The 9,371-nt window shown below is 37.2% G+C and overlaps 1 pseudogene; it reads right to left on the reverse strand.

Annotated features, from left to right (window-relative positions):
- Positions 1-1,045: 1,045 nt before the first annotated feature.
- Positions 1,046-1,609, reverse strand: LOC110211668 (peroxiredoxin-1 pseudogene; annotated as a pseudogene).
- Between the last annotated feature and the right edge of the window lie 7,762 nt (positions 1,610-9,371).

The following is a 9,371-nucleotide window of genomic DNA, read 5'->3' on the forward strand; positions in this document are numbered from 1 at the left end:
TATCTCTTCCTCCCTTAATTAAGCAAGAGGCAATTTAGGACTGGTAGTAAGCATCCCATTAGATCTGAGTGCCACTGTCCATAGCTAGAGTCCCTTAGAGTCTCAAGAGAAGTGGGAAAGGGGAGTAGGCATCTAGACATTTTGTACAACACTCAGCCCTGCTTACAATACTTCCTCTTGGGTAGGGTTCACAAAATTGAAAATCTTTCGGATTCTTCCTCCTAGAAGCCTCAAAGCTAAGTTAAAAAAAAATCACCAAGCTGAAGAACTTTGAACAAAGGCCATTTGCTATTACTGAAGTTTGATATTTCTATGGCAGCACTCACTGGGCAGCAGCCTGGAAGCTAAAGGTTGTATTTAGAAAATAGAGGCCATTCCCTTTTAGCTCCATCTTTTCCCCTTCCCTTTATCTTGAAGGAATATATATTTTTTATCTTTTATCCACTTGACATCATTTCCCATTCTCTCCTCTGTTATTACAATCTCTGTTAAAAGAGTGACTCATAGGTTTGCCAAGACCAAACTCTCTAAGTGTACCCTTGATTTTGTCTTCTCTTAGCCTTTTCATCAGATTGCTAACACAACTGATGGGGAGAGAGAATGATTGTGGTGGTAATCTGATCATATATACAAATATATAACCACTCGTATTTGTTCCTCACGCTACTAACAGTTTTTTACTTTTCTTTGCCTAAGATCATGTTAAAGAGCTACAAAAATGTCAGATAGACTTGAGACCCAAAGACTGACTGTGGTACAAACTTTGCTAACACAGCAATTGGTATTTAGAACTAGAAGGAAGGAATAGCAGGCCTAAGCCAAGGGCCAGTCTGCTGCCCTGAGTGAAGGAAAAAGGAAAGAATGATCTCCATCAGTCCCCATAAGGAGAAAACATCTCCAGACATAACATGTTTCTTGACACAGTCTATAAAGGCCTTGAAGTTGAAAGCTTGGGAAACTGATCCAGAATTTATTCTTGATCTCCAGATAGCAGCTAGGTATGTCCCCTGGCCCCCCTCAAGTGGGATATTGGACAGAAAGCAGCTCAATGCTGCTTGGAGAAGTATTCCTTGTTTCTCCTAGGTTTCTAGCCAGCAGAGCACACTTTGCCATGCCTGTCTGTGAACTAGAAAGACTGGACTAGCCACAGTGCCTCATCCACAGAATGGCCCAAAGAAAGGTCATTGATGGTGATCTGGTGCAGGATCCCCTTCTCATCAATGATGAAGAGACCTTTGAATGAAATTCTCTCATCTGCTTTTAAGATTCCACAGTCCTGAGCAATGATATTTGGGGTCAGACACCAATGACGTATTTACTGCTTTCAGTCTACCTTGCTTTTTGAGTGTGTTGACTCAGGTAAGGTGACAGAAGTGTGAGTCCACTGAAGAACTTGGCAACTAAGTTTCTCAAATTCTTCAGGTTGATCTTTGAATGCTATCACCTCTGTGGAATGCACAAGGGTGAAGTCCAAGAGGTAAAAGAAGAAAATGAGATATTTCCCTTTGTAGTTAGAAAGGCTGATATTTTTGAACTTCCCATCTGGCATAGTAGCTGTAGCTCTGAAATTGGGAGCTGGGTACCCAATCCTGGCATTTCCTGTTGACATGCTGACAGCAACAGCTGTGTTTTGCAAAGGCCACTTGGAGGATGCATGAACAGGTGAGCAGCAGTTGGAGAATGTAAGGATTCATTTTCAAGATGGGTTTCATGGTATGAATGCTCTTTTACACTAGAAAGTGGCATCAAAGGCCATATAATTCTCTTCATTCCTTTGTTAGCTTATAACCCCTACCAAATTTCTGGCAAACACCTCAATGTTAATTCTCTTACTATCTCTTCTCTGGGGATATTTCCTCCACAGTTGCCTCAGCTTAACTGTATTCCCAACACATATGCCCTTATCAGCAAATTCTGGTGTTTAGTGCTATAGATGCGAAGTTAACATTAAAAGAAAGAAATATAAGCACCCCATCCACAGAGGAAAAGGCCTTAGGTTCCCACAAAAGAACTCAATAGGAGAAAGAAGATACAGCATTTAGACTACTGCAGGGTCCTTAGAGGATGACTCAGAACCACAGTTTATGTTCAAAGTACATTATACTCATTCAACCCAACCAGTCTTTCTTAGAATTACAATTTGGCTCCCAACTTCATCACTCAACTGAAACTGCTATTCCAAAATTGACAGTGCTATTGCTATCTAGGTATTCATGACATTCTCTTGGTTTTTCTCCTAACTGTACAGACAACTCCTGTTTTCTTTGTTTGATCAGTAACCACAACATTATTTGTACTTACATCCTAAGGCTCTGTTCTTTTCTTTCTCTATACTTTTTTTCTTGGTGACTTCATTCTGAATTTCTTTCAAGGCTTTCTACATGGGGCTTTTCTAATCCCAACTTATATCTATTTTGCCTATTCATATCTATATATCTATATCTATATCTCTCTCTCTATATATATATGACATATGTTTTCTTGCTTGGCTAGATTGTAAATTCCTTGAAAGCAAAGAGTGTTTTCACTTTTGTCTTTGTATTGCCAAATGCCAGACACATAGTAAGCACTTAATAATTGTTTATTGATTGATTAATTGAAATATTTCTTTAAACTATTTCTATGAGGAGTAAAAACCAATAATTCATGACAGAGTTTTAAAATTACATTTTACATTTTGGCTGTACTGCTACTAAAGAGGTAGATGTTAAGTTTATTCAGCAAAATTATCTAGGTATAATAGATGGAGTTTGCCCCCACCATATACACTGCCCAAATATGGAGTGAAAATATACAAAACTGTTTCATTTGCATATTTCAGTTGCTTCTAACTTTAAGTTTTTTTTTTAAATAAGAAACTTAGCAGAATAACTTCCTAGACTAAAAAAAAATGAGTGTGTGGTTGAAGAGTGGCTGAATGTTTCTGACTGGATCTACTAGTTGTAGTCTCAACTTTTTTCTTACTTCAGGATAATTTCAAATCAAATGAATGAGGCTTTTGCAAATATGTTAAATTCTGAGGTGTTTAAAAAAGCTAATGAATGATACAACCTTGTATACCCTTTAGATAGAACCTTCAGAAAATGTGACCCACTTTTTAACTTTGTTGTAGAAGTGAGTAAAAATAAAAACTAACTAAAATAAAGAATTCAAATTACTACTTGGAGATTTTCTTCTTTGTTTTTTTTCTTCTCCCCATCACTTCCTTCTCTCACTTTTTTTTTTCAGGTGTGAATTAAGAAGCAATTCCTCCACTTCCCTGTACTCCCTCCTCTCCTACCCCTGCACAGATGTGTATAGTGGCTGGTAGGTTACTGAAGAATTACAGGATCTGTAACAGAGACAGATTTTTATTGGGGTTTCAAGCAGTTCTTAAGTGGTGCCCATCAAGTCCATACATTGTTAGGGTATATTTCTACACAGAGGATGCAATGTGCCTTTCAAAAACAACAACAACAAATTTATCTGTAAGTGCAAACAATTTTTGGGTTAGCACACAGCCACCTGGCTTTCATTATTTTTCTCCTCTTTATTACTATGCATATCAGCTCAAGGGCTCCTTAGACCTCTACAGAACCTCAAAGTGTAATTTCTTAAAGATGCCTAATGATTTTCATTTACTCTTTGTGGTCCCTCCAAAACAGAAGTACCAAAGAATGCCTAGTGATCCCAGAGAAATTCCCAGCTGTGTTCTTTGTTTATCAATCCTCTCCTTCCCACAAAAGTCATATAAACTTTGTTTTCTGAGGGACCTTTGACTTGAGAGAAGTTAGAGAATCTCACTAAAAAACAGAGATAATTGGCTCTGCAGGAGGGAGAAAAGCATAAAGAGATTTCTTTAGATGCTTAAGAGAATTATTGGTTCTGATAAAACCCACTAGATCCTGTTGAACAAAAATAAAAAACAAAATGAAAACAGCTGAGTTATCTATCACTTCTAGAGACTTTTGTATGATAGCTGCCAAGTGAAGAAAAGTCAGTTCTTTACAAAATAAAGGCTTGGTGTCAGTTCTTGAAGACTTGTAATAATTCCAGAGGCAAAATGAAAAGGTTCAACTGATCAATTCACCACTAGGGAAAGTAGTTAGCTTCTTGTCTATTACATCAAAATAATGCTTTGGGTGATTTCCACTCAAGCAAATGAGAATTTGTAATGTCTCTTATTTTATATCAGCTGGAGAATCAATTCCATAATTCCAAGTCCTGCAAATAAGAGGAAGAAATTAAGCAGATCATGTGCGCATGTGCTCGTGCGCGCGCGCACACACACACACACACACACACACACACACACTTAAATCCATCGGAGATGCAACAGCCTACTTGTCTTCTGGCAAAAAGGCAAATTATTCTTTCACATCAGTTTTCAGTCAATTGACCAATGAGATGGAGGACTAACCATTTTCTTTGGTGCCTACAGCCTCTCAAACCTCTGCAAAATAGGAATTGTACACCAAAAAACAAAGCAATTTAAGCTCTCTCCATGGTTTTTAGACCCCAAGAACCCAATGTTATTTTGTTAGCAAGGTAATAGACCAATAAACGAACAGCATAGAAAATTAATCCCTAATTTCAAATGCATGCACTCAGTACTCAAGTCCCCCTACTGGCCATTATATGGCAGAGCTACATAAACCTCTGGCAGAACTACATAAACCAACCCATGGACTTCTAATAGATCTCAAATCTGCCCTCACCTTCAGCTTCACCCTCACCCTCACCTTAACTCTCACCTTCATAGAAAGCTGAAAAGCCATAAGATTGTTCTGCCTGAGATGACAGTGGCAGTATGGCAGGGTGCTGCAAGAGTGCACAGGCATAGAATTGAGGAGCAGAGGTAACTGGGGCAGGGCACCAGTGCATGTATTGAACTCTGTCAGGCCTAAAGAAGGCAGTCCACTGAGGGCAGTTCTAAGTCCTCAGAAATCACTTGTGACAGAAACTGTGGTTGACTGGAGGAGACTGGGACAGATTTGAGGATCAGCTCCTAGGTAAACTGACATCAAAGAGAAAAGAGTCACAAAGTGATGAATAGGTAAATATAAGAAAAAAAAAGACAAATTACTAAAGATCTTAGGAGGAAGAAAACTCAGTTAAAGACCTTGAGCACGAGCAAATAAACTCAAAGGGAAGATATTAATAATAGAATAATAGAAGGGAATATGGCTTCCAGATCATCTAATTAAAATCATCTATGAAAAAATGTTGCAGTATGAAGGAAAATGAACTGACACCTGATGAGGCAGAGGATACTGTAGGATAATAGCATGATGTTCAGAAATACAGAAACTAGAATCATAAAAATGAAATTTATGGCCTTTGCTGAAGAAATAATTGGGAAAATTAAACAACAACAACAACACGAACATGTTATGGCAATTACCATCAAAGAAATAAAAGAAAGAACAATTGATCAGGAATGCTCATACACAGAAATCAAGGACAAGCTGGAAGATGAAAAGTCAAAAGCAATAATGTTAAAGGAAAAGGTAATACAAGGGAAAACAAATTGACAGGATGAGTGAAAAATAATATAAGAACCTCAGGTCTTCTAGGAGACTAGGACAAATCAAAAAACCTGAACACTGCTATACAGAAAATGATACAAGTAAACTTCCCATAACATCTGAACACAGAAAACAAAATGCCAATCAAAAGAATCCAACATCACTTCCAGAAAAAAAAGAAAACCAGAACCAAACCTTATGCTACAAATTCCATGACAAGTAGTAATTAAATATGACAATTTCAATGACAAACAAGGAGAAAGACCTTCAAATATAAAGGAAAGGAAATTCAATTAACACAAGATTGTTCTGCACCTACCAGAAGCTACAAGAAGGAATGAAATAATGTGTTCTAAAGAGCAAAAGAGCTCAAGATGTAACCCAAGATGTCCTACTGTGCAAACCTGAACTTAATCATTAAATAAAAAATGGATGTTCAGTAAAAGAGATACATTTAAAGTATTTTTATAAGAAGAACCATACCTGGGTGAATTATTTGCTTTGCAAGCTACCCAGATGACAGAAATACAAGCAAAGTATAAACAAATAGAGCAACCAAGGAAGGTATGGGTAATGAAATAACTTGTCCCACAAAAAAAGAAAAACACCTATGAAGTTAACAACAACAACAGCAACAGAAGTAAAATAACAAAAAGACCATTAACAAATTTATTTCTAGAAGTATACAAGCAAATAATTGGTAAAAAGACAAAAGCAGAATTCAAGTAGAACTGATAGTAGAGTAACAGAACTGAAGGACTAAATTTCAGAATACCTATGAATAAATCAATTATTTTTGTTGGGCAAATCTGCAGAATAGAAGGACACATGAGAAAGATTGGGGGAAAGAAGGGGAACATGTGATATGCTCTAATAAAGCCAAAGATTAACTACAAAGGAAAAATAATTCCTGTAGTATCTCAGGAAGAAGTGGTTCTACAGAAGAATGTGGGAGAGAAGTTTAAATAGGCTAAAAATAAGGGAGAAATCTCATTTCATTGGTGAGATGGAGTCCCACTGAAGAATGTCTCTGTGAGGTGAGGGAGAAAGAGATATTCTATAATGGGAGATGAAGACCTTATAATAGGTATAATCTATAGAGATTTGGTGCTTGGAAAGATGAACGCATTGTGCCTCCACGGACTGATTCTTAGCCTCAGGAGAAGGGGAATCAGAGCTACTGGAGGCAAACGACACATGAAAGAGTGAGGATACAAATACAGGGAATAGATTTTGAGGCAAGTGAGAAAAACTGACCATAAAATGTTGTTCAGTTGTTCAGCTGTATCTGACTCTTTGTGATCCTATGGACCATAGCACACCAAGTCCTTCTATCCTCTACTTTCTCTCAAAGACTTCCAACTTCATGTTTGTTGTTTCTATGATACTATCTATCCATCTCATCCTCTACAATCCCCTTTTCCATTTGCCTTCAATCTTTCATAACATCAAAATCTTTTCCATTGAGTGCAACTTCTCATTATGTGGTCAAAGTATTTAAGCTTTAGCTTCAGTATTTGATTTTCCAATGAATAGCCTGAATTAATTTCTTTAAGTATTAACTGAATTGATTTCCTTGCTGTCCAAGGGATTCTCAGAACTTTATTCTAGCACCACAGTTTGAAAGCATTGATTCTGTGGCACTTACCTTTCCTTATAGTCCAATTCACATAGCCATATGTTGCTACTAGAAAAACCCCCCCGTTAACTTTAACTATCCAGAACTTTGTTGGCAATGTCTGTTTTTTGAAGATGCTGTCCAGATTTTCCATAGATTTCCTTATAAGTAGAAAGTGTCTTTTAATTTCATGACTGCAGTCACCATCTACAATGATCTTTGAGCGCAGAATATAAAATCTGACACTGCTTCTATTTCTTCTCCTTCTATTTGCTAAGAAGTAGTGGGATCAATTGCCAAGATCTTAGTTTTTTTAATAGTAAGCTTCAAGCCAGCTTATCAATTCCTGTACATTTTCTGCCCTCAGAGTAGTATCATCTGCATATCTGAGACTGTTGGTATTTCTCCTGGCAGTGTTAATTCTGACTTTTGATTCATCCTGTCTGACATCTGGCATGATGTACTCTGCTTATAAGTTAAATAACTAAGGTGACAATATACAGCCTAGTCATACTCCTTTTCCAATCTTAAACCAAGCAGTTGTTCCATGTTCAGTTCTAACTGTTACTACTTGGCCTGCATATAGGTTCCTCAGGAGACATGTAAGATGATGTGACATTCCTGTCTTTAGGACTCACAACATTTTGTTGTGATCCCCACAAAGGCTTTAATGTGGTCGATGAAGTGGAATTAGATGCTTTTCTGGAACTCTCTCCACAATCCAGCAGATGTCAATTTGGTTTCTAGTTTGAAAACCAGACTGCTCTTCTGGCAATTCTTGGTTCACATATTGCTGAAGCCTAGGTTGCAGAATTTTTTTTTTGTTTTGTGAGGCAATTGGGGTTAAGTGACTTGTCTAGGGTCACACAGCTAGTAAATATCATGTGTCTGAGGCTGGATTTGAACTCAGGTCCTCCTGACTCCAGGAGCAGTGCTCTATCCACTGCACCACCTAGCTGCCCCTAGATTGCAGAATCTTAAGCACAGACTTGCTGGTAAGTGAAATGAGTGCAATTGTTCAGTAATTTGAACATTCCTTTGCATTGCCCTTCTTTGGGATTGGAATGTAAGCTGAGATCAGTTTCCAGTCCAGTGACCACTGTTGAATTTTCTAAATTTGCTGGCATATTGAGTGCAGCCTTTTAACAGTATCATCTTTTATGGTTTTAAAAGGATCAGTTGGAATTCCATCACCTCCAGTAGCCTTATTGTTAGCAATGCTTCCCAAGGCCTGCTTGATTTCATTCTCCAGGTTATCTGGCTTCTAGATCAGTAATCACACCATCATGGTTATCAGTGATGTTATCTTTCTTATGTAGTCTTTTTGCAAATTCTTGTTACCTCTTCTTAATCTCATCTGCTTCTGTTAAATCTCTACCATTTTTGTCTTTTGTCACACCCATTTTTGCATGATACTTTCCCTTGGTATCTCTTATTTTCTTAAGGGGATCTTGTCTTTCCAATTTTATTGTCTTCTTCTATTTCTTTGCATTGCTCTTTTAAGAAAACCTTCTTTTCTCTCTATTTTCTGGAATTCTGCATTCATTCAGCTGGATATATCTTTCACTTTCTCCCTTACTTTTCGTTTTCCTTCTGTTTTTGGCTATTTGTAAAGCCTCATCAGACAGCTATTTTGCTTGCTTGCTCTTTTTTATTGCTGACTTTTGGACAATATTGCAAACCTCTGTCTATATTTGTTCGAGGACTCTATCTACTGGAACTAATCCCTTAAATCTATTTTTCATTTCCACTTCATGTTTATAGGGGATGTCATTTAGGCCATAACTATATGGTCTGATGGTTTTCTCTACTTTCTTCAATTTAAGTCTGAATTTTGAAATAAGAAGCTAATGATCTGAGCTACAGTCAGCTCCAGGTCTTTTTTTTTTCCCTTAAATTTCTATTTGTATCTTATTTTTCCCCAGTGACATGTAAAACAATTTTTAAATTTCATTTTTAAAACTTTAAATTCCAAATTCTCTCCCTTTCCCTCTCAATCCTCGCCCCCCCATTGAGAAGGCATGCAATTTGATATAGGTTATAGGTGCATAGTCATGAAAAACATATCCATAATAGTCATGTTGTGAAGGAAAACAGACAAAAAACTCAACAAAAATAAAGAAAGTAAAAAAAGTGTACTTCAATTTGTATTCAGATACCATCAGTTCTTTCTCTGGGGATGGATAACATTTTTCATCATAAGTCCTTCAGAGTTGTCTTTGACCATTGTATTGCTGAGACTAGGT

The sequence above is a fragment of the Phascolarctos cinereus genome, unplaced genomic scaffold (assembly GCF_003287225.1).
Source record: "Phascolarctos cinereus isolate Bilbo 61053 unplaced genomic scaffold, phaCin_HiC Scaffold_2;HRSCAF=192, whole genome shotgun sequence".
NCBI lineage: Eukaryota > Metazoa > Chordata > Mammalia > Diprotodontia > Phascolarctidae > Phascolarctos > Phascolarctos cinereus.